This window comes from Belonocnema kinseyi, chromosome 4 (assembly GCF_010883055.1).
Source record: "Belonocnema kinseyi isolate 2016_QV_RU_SX_M_011 chromosome 4, B_treatae_v1, whole genome shotgun sequence".
Taxonomy (NCBI): Eukaryota; Metazoa; Arthropoda; class Insecta; order Hymenoptera; family Cynipidae; genus Belonocnema; species Belonocnema kinseyi.
The window spans coordinates 73,857,579-73,871,172 of record NC_046660.1 but is presented as its reverse complement, the minus strand read 5'-3'; positions in this window follow the sequence as shown (position 1 = coordinate 73,871,172).

The window sequence follows — 13,594 nt, the reverse complement described above, 5'->3', positions numbered from 1 at the left end:
TTACAAACGTATTTCTACAAACAAACAAAAACCCAAGGATTTTTTAAACTTTATTAAATTTTTGTATGCCACTGAATCTTTTGAATTCTATTCAAATCGCCCTAAACTGTTTGAAATTCCCTTGAAATTTCTGACTTCAATGATTCAACTAACTTCAATTTATTCTAATTGAATAAAATTAGTTTGGACTTAAACAAATTGATTTCATTTAATTGCATTTTTTTAATCATTTTAAATCAATCCTGAATTCTTAATAATATATCCTGAGTTCTTTTACATTTTTTTGTGAAATTCTTTTGAATTCTGTTACACTTTTTTCAACTCACTCAATTCTACTCAATTCATTTGACTTTTTTTGTATTTCTTTAACCTCAAGTCTTTTAAACGCGCCTTGATTTCTTCGGCATTTCATTAAATTCTTTTCAATTCCCTTGAAATTTTCTCAATTCAATTAATTTCTATAGATATTAATCAAATGTGCGTTATTAATTAGCTTACATTTTAACCGTCTGACATTCCCTTGAAATCAATTTTTGATCAATTCATTTGAAATTAAATCTGAATTGTATTAAGTTCTCCTAAATTCTCTTGAATTCTTTAGAATTCTCCTTCATTTTTTATTTCACTTAATTCTAATCAAATCATTTGATTTTTTTTTGTCGTTCTTTTCTGTACCCTGGAAACTTTTAAGCCCACCTAACTCTCAGGCATTTCATTTAATTGGTTTTAATTCCCTTGAATTTTTCTAAAAAAAATACATTTTTTTTAATTTTGGAAGTGGGCGTTATTAATTCACTTGAAACTTTTTTTATTAACCTCACATTTTTATGAATTCCATCGAAATCCAGAATCACATTGTGTAGCATCTTGGTCCACGATATTCCCCGAAAACTGACAAAAAATAATGGTACGGTAACTAAATAATTTTTCTGTGCTGCTTTTGTTCGTTTTTTACTTTTGTACTATAAAAGATCAATTTTTTGAAAGGAAGAAGATCAAAACTTGACCAAAAACCGTTAAATTTTTAAGTCAATAAGACAAAATAATTGGAAGACTTAAATTTGAACTCCAAAATTCGAATTTTGAAAAAAAAGAAGCCAAGAAAGTTGAATTCACCAAATAGGTATAATTTCCAAACAACGAAGATGCATTTTTAATTAAATGGCAGAATTAAAATAATAAGAGATTCAAAAGTAACCAAAAACGGTTAAATTTTCAAGCCAATACAAGTTTTTGTAAGACTAGTTTCTTTAAAGCCCTAGAAGATAAAAAAAAAAGTTTATTTTGAACTAAAAAATATGACGTTTCTAACAAAAAAAATGAGATTTCAACACAGAAAGACGAATTGCCTACAAACAAACAAAAATAATTGTATAACAAATAGTTTAATGTTTTTAAATAGTCTATTTTGAGCCAGGACAGCTATCTTTTCTACTGTCAAAGACGAACTTCATATTCCAACGGATGAATTTTTTACAAAAAAGTTTAATTTTACACTAAGAAAGATGTCGTTATCTAAATATTTGGATCCACAAAGATGCAGTTTACAACAAATGGTCGAAATTTCGAACAAGGAAGTTTGGATTTAAACGAAAACAGTTCAATTTTCAACAACAACCAAAATTTAGCAGACTGTTAAATTTTCAACCCAAAAAGTATAATTGTCAACAAAAAAGTTGCATTCCCAACAAAGAAGTTAAATTTTCAACACAAAGTTTCATTTTGAACTAAGGAAAATGACTGTTATACCAAAAAAATAATTTTCAATGAAAAAAAAAATTTTAACGAAAAAATTACATTAACAACCAATTAAAATTTTTAACAAAAAAGTTCTGTTTCAGCAAAAAAATGATTTTTCTGCCATTAAAGTTGCCAAGAATGATGAATTTTAAATCAAATAGAATAATTTTCAACTAAAAAGAAAACATTATTTGAACCGAAAATGAAATCACGGAATACTTGAATCCTCAACTAGAAAAAGGAATTTTCCACAATCAAGATTAATTTTCCAACCACAAGGATGTATTTTGAACAAAAAAAAACGAATTTTTAACAAAAAAGTTTTTATTTTAACTTGAAAAGGTACATTTTTTACCAAATAGTTCAATTTTCCACCCAAAAGTTAAATTTTCTACCAAGAAGATCAATCATTTAACAAAAAACGAATTTTTAACAAAATAGAAAAATTGTGTTCAAAACAGTTAAATTTTCTACCCGAAAATATGATTTCTAAAGAAAAAATTTTGTCTAACAAATGGTTGTCTTTTTAACCAAATAGTTGATATTGCAACCAAAAAATATTTTTTTGAGAGAAAAACCAGTTGAGTTTAACCAAAACAGCAGAATTTTCAATAAAATAGTTTAATCTTTTAAAAAACGGATTATTTTGTAACCAAACCGTTGCATTCTTAATAAGAAAGGATAGATTTTCGAGCAAGAAAATTAATTTTCTGCCAAAATCGATAAATTTTCAATAATATATACATTTTCTATCAAATACTGAAATTTTTAACTATAAAGAACAATTATTAATTAAAAATATCAATCCTTAACCAAAAATGGAATATTTACATTTTTAGTTAAAAACATTAGTTCCAAGAAAAACAATTTTCAGCAAAATAGTAGAATTTTCAACTAGAGATGAATTTTTAACTAAAATATTGAATTTTTACAAAGAAACTAAGTTTTGACAACAATATTCATCCTAAAAGTTTATTTTTAACGAAGAAGCTTAATTTTAAGAAAAGGAAGAATTAAATTTGCACCTTTTTACCTTTTTACCAAATATTTGCATTTTTTAAAAATAATTTATTTTATTTTTTATTTTTCAAAGTTTCTTAAGAGCATGGAAGAAAAAGATGAATTCTTTTCGAAAAGGGAAAATAGGAAATAGGAAAAATTGTGTTAATGGATGGCTACAAAGCTTGACTAGCTTAGAACCCTTGTTTATAACTTTGTTTAAAGGTTAATAGTCATATTAGATCAGTTACAAATTCCTCTTACCGACACTTACCAATATAAAGGGTTCGTGTCCGTGCCAAAAAGCGTTCAGATAAATCTTCAGTTTCTCTACTATATCGCGTGAACAATATACTTTCCTAAATTTATGGAAATGTCTAATTTCAATATCATGATTGTCAAAAAAACTCAACAATTTCCACAATTCATCTTCCATCCTTCTCAATTCATGTTTTTTCTCTATTTAATCTGCTCTCGTATTAAGAGCCATTTATACTGCTAGTCGTGTTATTAATGCGGAAAATTACTCAGCAAATTCTCTTCTGAATTTACAACTATCATACCCCCCCCCCCTTCAACCCACTTGGTCCTTTCCAAAGACTGCTCTGCATGAGTTCAGTTCCGCTCTGCCGCGCGTCTCTCCTCTCTCATACACATCCGGTAGTTCATCGCTCAAAATTATGACAAGTGATGCTGACTGATGCGCCTCTCGTGGGCGCCAACTTGCCCCACCCCTCGCTCATTTCTTCCTTAATGGAGTATTCGGAGGCGCCAAAAAACATCGACAGCTCTGCAAGAAGTCTTGACTCGTCTCTCAGTGTCCTTTGATACTACCATTAAGGTGATGGGTGGTTAAAGAACTTCTCCCGAAAACGATAGGATAAAGTCTTGCCAGGAGAAAAACACTTTGTGGAGTACAAGTCGGATGATGCATTTGTTATGAGTACACGTGACTCGGAAAATATTCCCCTTGTGAAATATGAAAGCTTCTGTGACGTACCACTTTGTCGAGAAAAATGCTTATCTTGCCAATTGTCTGATTTTCTCAAGGGTATCAGATAGTTCAATCCCCCCAGGGTATGATTTTTATATACACAATAAAAATTAATTAGTCTTCACATGGGTTTATTTAAAAAATTGATTACAGTCGTTTCGAATGCACAGGGCCGCCGTACAGTCGCTTAAACTACTGTGAGTCACTTTTCTCTCAAATCTCTTTGCAGTAACTTTCTTAAATAAAAATATTACTTAAGTTACTTCTTTAAATACATTGAAAACAAAATACTCAAGGATTTCTGAAATTTATTTTCTTCTTTTTTAATTTTTATCAATTATTTTCAATTCACCCTGAATTATTATTTAAAAATTTCTCTAAAATCGGCTGAATGATATAATTCTATCAAATTCTCATTTGGTAATTCTATTCACTTCTATTTATTTAAATTCAATGGAATTTCCTTCAGTTAAGAATTTTTTTTGTATTCATTTAATTTTTTTCAATATATTGAAAATTCATCCTGAATTCTTATTAAATTACTCTAAATTCTTTAGAATTCTTTTAAATTATTCTAAATACTTTTGAATTCTTGTAAATTCTTTGGAATTATCTTGTATATTTTTGATCCAATAAATTCTACTAAGTTAATTTAATTTTTGTTGTAGTTTGTTTTTTGTTTCTTTGCCCTGAAGTCTTTTAAATCCACTATACATTCTTAGGTATTTCGTTACATTCTTCTTAATTCACTTGAATTTTTAGCAAATTGAATGAATGCATAATATTTCATAAATGCGCATTTTTAATTCACTTGAAAATTTTTCAATTCGCCTTACATTTTTATTAATTCTATCAAATTCTTCTAATTTCCCTTCAATTTCCCTAAATACCCTTGAATTATCAAGGTTTTGAAAGACGTGTCCAAAACCCTCCAAGACGTGGTTTTTATGAGCAATAAAAATGAATTCGATTTTCGGTGTGTTTATTGAAAACAATTGATCGCTTTTGTTTTCTATGCACATGGCCGCCACACTTTCACTCAAGTGAGGATTTTTTCAGAAAACCCGATAATTTCTTAATTATATTAATTTTTTTCAATCCCCTTGCATTTTTCTCAATTATTTTCAATTCTTCCTGAACTATTTGGAATTCTCTTAAATACACTACATTCAATAATTCTATTTATTTCTATTTATCTGAATTGAGTTACATTTATTTGGATTTATACAAATTGGTTCTCTTTATCAATATATTAATATGTCCCGAGTTTTTTTCAAGTTCTTTTGAATTTTTTGGAATTCTTTTGTATTTTACTTTAATGCATTTCATTTTACTTAATTCATTGAATATTGCTGTAACTTTTTTTCTTCACGCCGAAGTCTTTTAAATCCACATTGAATTCTTGGGCACTTAATTAAATTATTTGAAACTACCTTGATTTTTTTATTTCAATCATTTTTATTAATATTTATCAAATGATCGTTATCAATTCTCTTGAATTTGTTTACAAAAATGACACACTTATTTCAACGTATTAAACCCAAGAACCCTAGGATTTCTTAATTTTATTAAATTTTCTCATTCCTTTGAATTCTTTTCAATTCGCCCTGAACTATTTTAAATTCTCTTAAAATTTTCCGTTCACTTAATTTTTTTTCAAATCGTTTCAAATTCACCTTAAATTCTTATTATTGTATCCTAAATTCTACTTTTCTTAACTCTTTTGAATTCCCTTATATTTTTTAACTCACTCAATTCTATTCAATTAATTTGATTTTTGTTGTAGGTTCTTTTTCATCACCCTGAAGTCTTCTAAATTCACCTTGAATTCTTAGGCATTTCATTACATTCTTTTTAATTCCCTTAATTTTTTCTCAATTCAATGAATTTTTATAAATATTTATCAAATGCGTATTGTCAATTCTTTTCATTTTTTAATCACCTTACATTTTTATGATTCCCATCGAATCCCACTCAAATCACTTTTTAGTCACAGTTTGAGATAAAGTCAAATATAAAAATATTATTTTCTATATTTCTTTCCGTAAATTAAAACAGAGAACCCAAGGATTTCTGAATTTTCTTGAGTTTTTTTAATTACTTTGAATCTATTTGAATTTCTTACAATACGCCTTGAACTACTTTAAATTCCTTTGTAATCTGCTGAATTCAATTTAATTTCTTTTCAATTCTTTGAAATTCATCGTAAATTATTATTCATTTATTCTTAGTTCTTTCAAATTTTTTTGAATTCTTTGAAATCAACTCATATTTTTTTCCTCCTACTTCTACTCAAATCATTTAATTTTTCTTGAATTTTTTCCCTTGTCGTGAAGTCTTTTAATTCCATCTTGAATGCCTAGGCATTTAATTAAATTCTCATTAATTCCCTTGAATGTTTTCATTTAAATCATATTTTTTTAATTTTTGAAATTGGCGTTATTAATTCACTTGAAGTATTTCTTATTAACGTCACATTTTTTTTAATTCCATTGAATTCCTCTCGTTTTCATTGAATTTCTCTAAATTCCTTTGAATTATCAAGGGTTTCAGAGAATTAATATTCATTATATTTTCTGGTGTTCTATTAAGAACAACAAATGTATCACCTTCACTTTTACCGCACAGGGCTGTCACACAGTCAATCAAGTGACTTCGTCATTTTTTCCTTAAATCACTTTTTGGTCACTTTTTAAAGATAAAGTTGATACAGTCAGTTTAAAAAAATAGAATATCGCTTTATTCACTTCTTTTAATAAATAAAAACAGAGAACCATAGGATTTTTTTATCGATTTTCTTTTAATTCTCTTTGAATTGTTTTCAATTCACCCTGAACTATTTAAAACTTCCTTCTAGGGAAAGGTGGGGGGGCAGCGCCAAACAGTGAGGCAAAGGTGATTTTCTTTATAGCAAGACTATTATTTAACAATTTTAGTTCTACTTTGCTTGAAATAAATCTATTTTATCAGAGAGATAGTGTTATTTACTAAAATCTAAATAGAGAGAAATTATACAAGAAACAGTTCTTACCACGAAAGAATGGAAGTTTTGCTGTCAAAAATATAAAGTTTTTAACTTGATTGACAATACTTACAGTATAAAGATTTGATATTTTGACAGATAAAGCAATATCACACAATCTAATTATAATAATTATACGTAATTCAAGTTCGAAATATAATAAATCCCATAAATAAGTGAGGCTGCGCCAGGGGGGCAGGCCCGACGAAAATAATATTTAAAAGTGCTTAGGTGAAACACGTGTCACAAGTTTCGTCCATAAATGATTGGTAATGTAGAACAGCAACTTATCTTTTGGGCTACATGGAAGAAACCATGGACATAGGAAACAAGGGACTAGGCATGCCATGGCGGGGTTGATGCAATGAGGGGGGAGGTCCGCCACCTTTTGATGTCCCGCGACAAACATGGCAGCGCCCACATGTTTATATTTTCATGCACAGTTTGTCGGTAAAAATGCTCGTGCGCATAATCAAATAGCACATCGTAAGATGGCGGCTCTCCCCACTCATGGAATTCTCCCCCCTCCCGTGGATTCAACCCCGCTCGCCAAATTGGGGATGGCATGCCTAGTCCCGTGTTTCCTATGTCCATGGAAGAAACTATTAAATATTATTATTATCAATCCGGTCGGTATACAGTTTTCTTGTATTGGTACAGTAGAAACATCGCGTAAAGTCTGTTTCTAGTAGAATGTCAACGAATAAGAGGTTATATTACAGTTATCTCTATTTTTATTCAAAATAAGTTATTCTTCTTGTTGGATATCTTGAAAGGTAATTTTTCTAGTGCATAAAATACCACAGAAGCAAACTATCATATTTTCTTATCTTCAAATGTTTTGAGTTTCATAAAAAGCTGCAGACGGCTTTGCTGTCAGGTGAGGGGCAAAGCCGACGAAATACAGCATGTTAGAAATAATTAAATTCCCAAATCATTGTTTTTTTCATGTGATTAATACTAATAGAAATATGATATACTAAAATGTAGAACTCGAAATGAGAAAAAATGGATCAATTCAACATCTTATTATTATTATTATTACACCATTAAGCCATTTCCCTTTCGGGGTAGGCGTGACTCACTCGGCAGGGGAAAGGAGTAGTGTGTGGAAGTGATAGAGATTTTTCAGATTGATCCAGAATTCTCGTGCTATTTGAGTAAATAACACGTTCGTTCCGCAACACTGCTCCGAATCAGGTTGCTGATCAATCTCTAGCAATCACCCCAGGCGAAGAACCTCATGAAGTCGTTATGTAAGGCTCCCCACTTGGGTCCATTAATAGCCAAGGTCTTTGTTTCAGGCGTCATTCACTCTACTGACACACTTTTTATTAAGTATTTGCCGTCATAATTTCCTGTCCTGGCATACTTCTCTAGCTCCTTTTATGCCCATTCATTTTTTCATGCAGGCTCTCGCGTTTCTGTGACTTCTTATGTCTCTTCTAAGTAGGGTCTCATTCACACATTCTAACCATTCTTTCCGCGGTCTACCTCTGGGCACGCTGCCATTTACTTTACCTTTATACACTTGTTTCATTAGTCGTTCATCTGGCATTCTCTCAACATGTCCGAACCATCTTAACCGATTTCTTTCCCATGTGTCTACTAGCGACTCTTCTGCACCACATTCTTTTAGAATTATCTCGTTACTTACTTTGTCCATTAGGGTTTTCCCGCTTATTATGCGCATGAATCTCATGTCAAATGCGTTAATTTTACTCTTATCTTTTTCTTGATAAGTCCATGTCTCGCTACCGTATAGTACAGTCGGGACAAATATAGAATTATGTATTGCCATTTTAGCTTTATTTGATATAATTTTACTTCTGATAAAGGGCCCTGCTCTGCCAGTAACCTTTTTACCTTCGCTTATGCGTCTATCAAACTCTTCATCTATCTTCCCGCCCCTAGTAAATAAGCTACCAAGGTATACGAACTCCTGAACTTGGTCAATTCTCTCATCATTTAATACAATATTGCATAGTGTTTTCTTACTCTTTCCTTCGAACACCATAGTTTTTGTTTTATTTGCGTTAATTTTCAGGCCCATGCTGTTCATGCTTGCATCTAGTTTATTCAACATTCTTTGTAAGTCTTTGATAGGCACTGCCATAACAACCTTATCATCTGCGAACGCTAACCCTCGTACCCTTACTGTTTCGAGATCCACACCCTCTTCGTCGAAGAGAGCGATTCTTAAACACTTGTCCATAAATAATATAAATAACCATGAAGACATAACGCATCCTTGTCTAACTCGTTGAATAATATCGAAACAGTCACTCAGTTTCCCATTCACTCTTACACTCGCTTTGCTACCTGTATATATTGTTTTTATAGCTTATAGGATCCATCCATTGACCCCATTCTCTTTCAGGACTTCCCAAAGGTTACTTCTATCTACCTTGTCAAAAGCTTTTTCTAGGTCAACAAATGCACAGAAAACTTTCTTTCCTACTCTCAAACTTTTTTCTGTTATTTGCCTTAAGCTAAATATTTGATCCGTACATGACCTTCCTGGCATAAACCCTCTTTGGACGTCCCAAATCTTTGCTTCTGTTATTTTCATTACCCTACGAATAAGTATTTTTGAATAGATTTTACTAACGGTTCTTAATAAGCTAATCCCTCTGTAATTATTGCACTCGCTTTTATCTCCCTTTCTCTTGTATATTGGTACGATAATAGCTTCTTTCCAATCGTGTGGGACGTCTCCATCTTGAAACATAAATTTATTAATCCGCAAACTCTATGTGGTATGTACTCGCCACCGTGTTTAAGCATTTCAGCGTTAATACCGTCTACCCCGATAGCCTTACCGTTTTTCAAGTTCTTAATTATATCCCTAACCTCAGTGACACAGACTTTTTCAATTGAGTTTTCCATCGCATCGTGTCCAACATCGCAGTTGTGGTGTCCTATAGTTTCATCTCCGAATTGTTTCCTAAAATAGTCTCTGAAAGCCTGAATTTCATGATTCCACCACGCATCACCAAAAATTCTTCCTACGACTGCGGTATCACACACTTCGATCGTGCATCTAACAAGGATATCCCGTAACATTGTCTTGGCGCCCTCTAAATCTTTGTTTTTTATACGGTCTTCCCATGTTGCCCTATCTATGCTTTCGATTATCTTATTTTGGAAATCTATTCTCACATCCGGTGTCTGTAGGTTCTCAATTTTGATTCTCGTTTGTTTTGCTTTCTTGGGTCTCTTTTTTCTCCAACCCCGACCTAACTTAATTTTTGAGATCAGAAGGTAATGATCATTATTGCATTCAGGACCCCTCTTGACCCTTGTATCTTTGACTAACTCTCTAAGTTTTTCATCCGCAACAACAAAGTAAATTATACTGCGGCTATTTCCTTTAGACCAGGTGTACATGTGGACCATTTTATGCCTAAACCAAGTATTTGTAATAAATAGACCCCTTTCTAAGCATAGACCAACTAGTTTATCTCTGTTATAGTTTGTTCTTGGATCCCCAAAAATACCTAATACTCTTTCTGTGTCCTGATTTTGGATGCCCACCCAACCGTTCATGTCTCCTAGTAGAATTATTCTTTCCCCATGTTCGCAGATGTTTATTGTGTCATTCAAAGTGTCCCAGAATCCGTCTTTTACTTCTCTAGGATCACTATCAACCGGCGCGTAGCATGCTATAATAAATAGTCTTCTGATTCCTAATTCCATTCTAGCTCACAGTAGTCTGGGAAACACGAAGCCATGGTGTCGGAGATGCTGCTTTGCTCTTTCATTCAAAATGAGACCTAATTCTTGTTTACCATGTGATTCACAGTCTACTCCTGACCATATTTAAAATCCGCCTTTCAACACGCCGTTTTTTATGTCTTTAGTTTCGCATCCCTTTTTATTTGTTTCGGGCACACATAAAATATCTAGTTTCTTCACGTCCATAGTTTCACGTAATTCTTTTACCTTGAGATCATTTACTCCCCTAGCATTCCAAACACCTAGTCTCCATTTGTCGCCTGAAACATATGGTGGAGATTGTAGTTCTAACGTCAGTCCCACCAAAAACTTTAGTTAGTAAGGGATACACACATATATACATATATACATATATATTTTTTTTTTCTTGTGTGTTTATTTTTTAGGCCTATATCTTTGAATTTACAATAAAAAGCGAGCCCACCCCCCTGGTTCAAAATCTCGACGTTATTTTTAGTTTTTAGGTTTAAATTTCCTTTGTTTTCTTTCTTTGATCGTGAAATTATAATGAATCGCTATGAATTACTTATCTTTAGGTACGTTTCCGGATTTCCTAGTAACTGCATATCGAAGCACAATTTTAAGAAAGAGCATTTATACACAAATTGAAAATTTTCTATTTTGCTTTTTCTCCAACCGAGTATATAAGAGACCGCTCTCTTTCAGATTTTCCACAAAACTTTTAAGGAAAACACAAGATAATGTAAGGGTCGACTTACGACTGCGTCATATCTTTACATTATTACCTTACATTATTGCCACTATCTCTAGTACTGCGCCATTCCGACGGGTACTTGTGCGGCAAACCTGCAGATCGAAAGTACAAGGTCACTCATGTATTTTACATGGACGATCATAAGATCTATGCTAAAAACAGAGAGCAACTGCATCTAGCTCTGGGGATTGTCGAACGATATACTAAGGAAATTGGAATGGAATTTGGGTTAGACAAATGCGTCAAAGTTTATTTGAAGCGGGGAAAACTTAATGGCATCCCTGAAGATCCTGAGCTCGTTGATAGAAGCGCTATACGACACCTTTGCGCTAGAGAGACTTATACATATCTGGGCGTGCCACGGAGCCGCATTCAGGATGTGACATCTATAAAGGATACTCTCCGAAGCAGATACAAACATCTCATCCGACAGAATTGGTCTTCCGACCTGTCGACGAGGAACAAAGTATCTGTAATGAACATGCTTGCCGTCCCGGTACTACTCTATTCATTTGGAGTAGTTCCATGGACGAAGAACGAGCTCAGATCTCTTGATATCGGGACAAGAAAGGTTATGCACATGAACAAAAGCATGCATCTTAAGTCTTCCTTTCCGCGACTGTACATCTCACGCCGTGAAGGGGGTCGCGGAATATTGAGTCTTGAATGTCTTCACAACAGGATTATTCTGGGAACAGCACATAGAGTTGCAAATGGAAGAGACCCTCTTCTTAAAATGGTCAGGAATCACGAAGAAGTGGGCAAAGGAGCATTTCTGTACAAAGCAGCGGAGGAGGCTGCTGAAACACTCGGACTTGACTTCAGTATTAGGGGTGAGCCAAATGCATCAAATCTTATCTATCTCGAGTACTCACTCCTGAAAGCCCGGATTAAAAAGGCAGAAGAGAAAAACTTTCGTGAACTTCTCCTCGATAAGAGGATGCACGGTATCTTCCACAGAAATGTGAAGGATCAATCAATGTCTTGTGAGCTAACATTTGCTTTCCTTAAATCGCCTGGATTGAAGTCTGGTACAGAGGGTTTCATTTTTGCATGCCAATACGGTGTCATTTCCACCTTAACATACTGTCGCCACATTTTGAGCCAAGACATTCCCGATGATAGCTGTAGGGCGTGCCATGCACATCCCGAGCATTTAACTCACATGCTATCTAGTTGTCCAACTCACGCGGGAACGACCTACATTCAAAGGCACAATGCGACACTAAGAGTGCTTTATTTCCATCTCTGTCACTCCTACGGCATTCACCTTAATATCGCTCCTCTAAATGCTCCTAGGGAAATTGAGTCAATTGTCGAGAATGGGAAGTGCCGCATATACTGGAACTTTATATTCTCGAAAATTGTTTCTGTTGCTCACTCGAGGCCTGACATGGTTCTTCTTGACTTCGAGAAGCGAACCATGTTCGTTATCGAATTTTCGGCACCAGCTGACAAGAACATCATAGCCAAAGAGAATGAAAAAAAAGAGAGGTATCGAGACCTTATAGGGGAGTTGCAACGAGTGTACCCGGAATATTCTGTTAAACTGATCGTGCTTATCATCGGCGCACTTGGAGGTGCCAAGCTTTCACTTGCTAATGGTCCAAAAAGCATCCATGCGTGTCAAAAATATGCTAGAACACTTGCGGGAAAAATGCAGAAGGCGGTCGTCCTTGGGTCGCTCCGTGTTCTTAGGGTGCACGAGGCTTTTGCTGGATCGACGTATTGATTCCTTTACAGACTGTAACCACCTATCTCACGGTTATGAGACGTGGTTGTGGCTGAAATTTTACCGCGATTTCGCTGGAAGCGGGTGCAATTTTTCAGATTAGCACCCGCTCTCGGCGAAATCATGCGGTTGTCCTTATGACAAATTTTTAATTATATATATTGAAAGTCAAGAAAATTTCAATTCCAAATGTGCAAAATTGAAGAAATATAAAATGTAAATCCAGAAAAAGAATAAAAAAAGACCAAATAGACTAATTTTCAAGAATTATTCAAATCCGAATCATAGCCAAAAGCAGGTATTTTCGATAAAACAGTTGAATTTTCAACAATATAGATAGATTTTCACTTGAGAAGAAAATGTCAAGCAACTAAAACAGATCAATTTTCAATCAGACATTTGTACGCCCAATTAAAAGAATTGAATTTTCCACCGATTAAAAATAATTTTTAAACAAAAAGGATGAATGTTGACAGAATTGTCGAATTTTGAAGAAAATGATTCAGTTTTGAGTCAGGTAATATAATTTTTGACAAAAAAAAAGAAACATTAACAACAAATTTCATTGTAGGCGTCGCGACTAGAAAGAATAAGTATGTACACATATTCATATACACACACACATAAATACACATGTACACACATACATATACA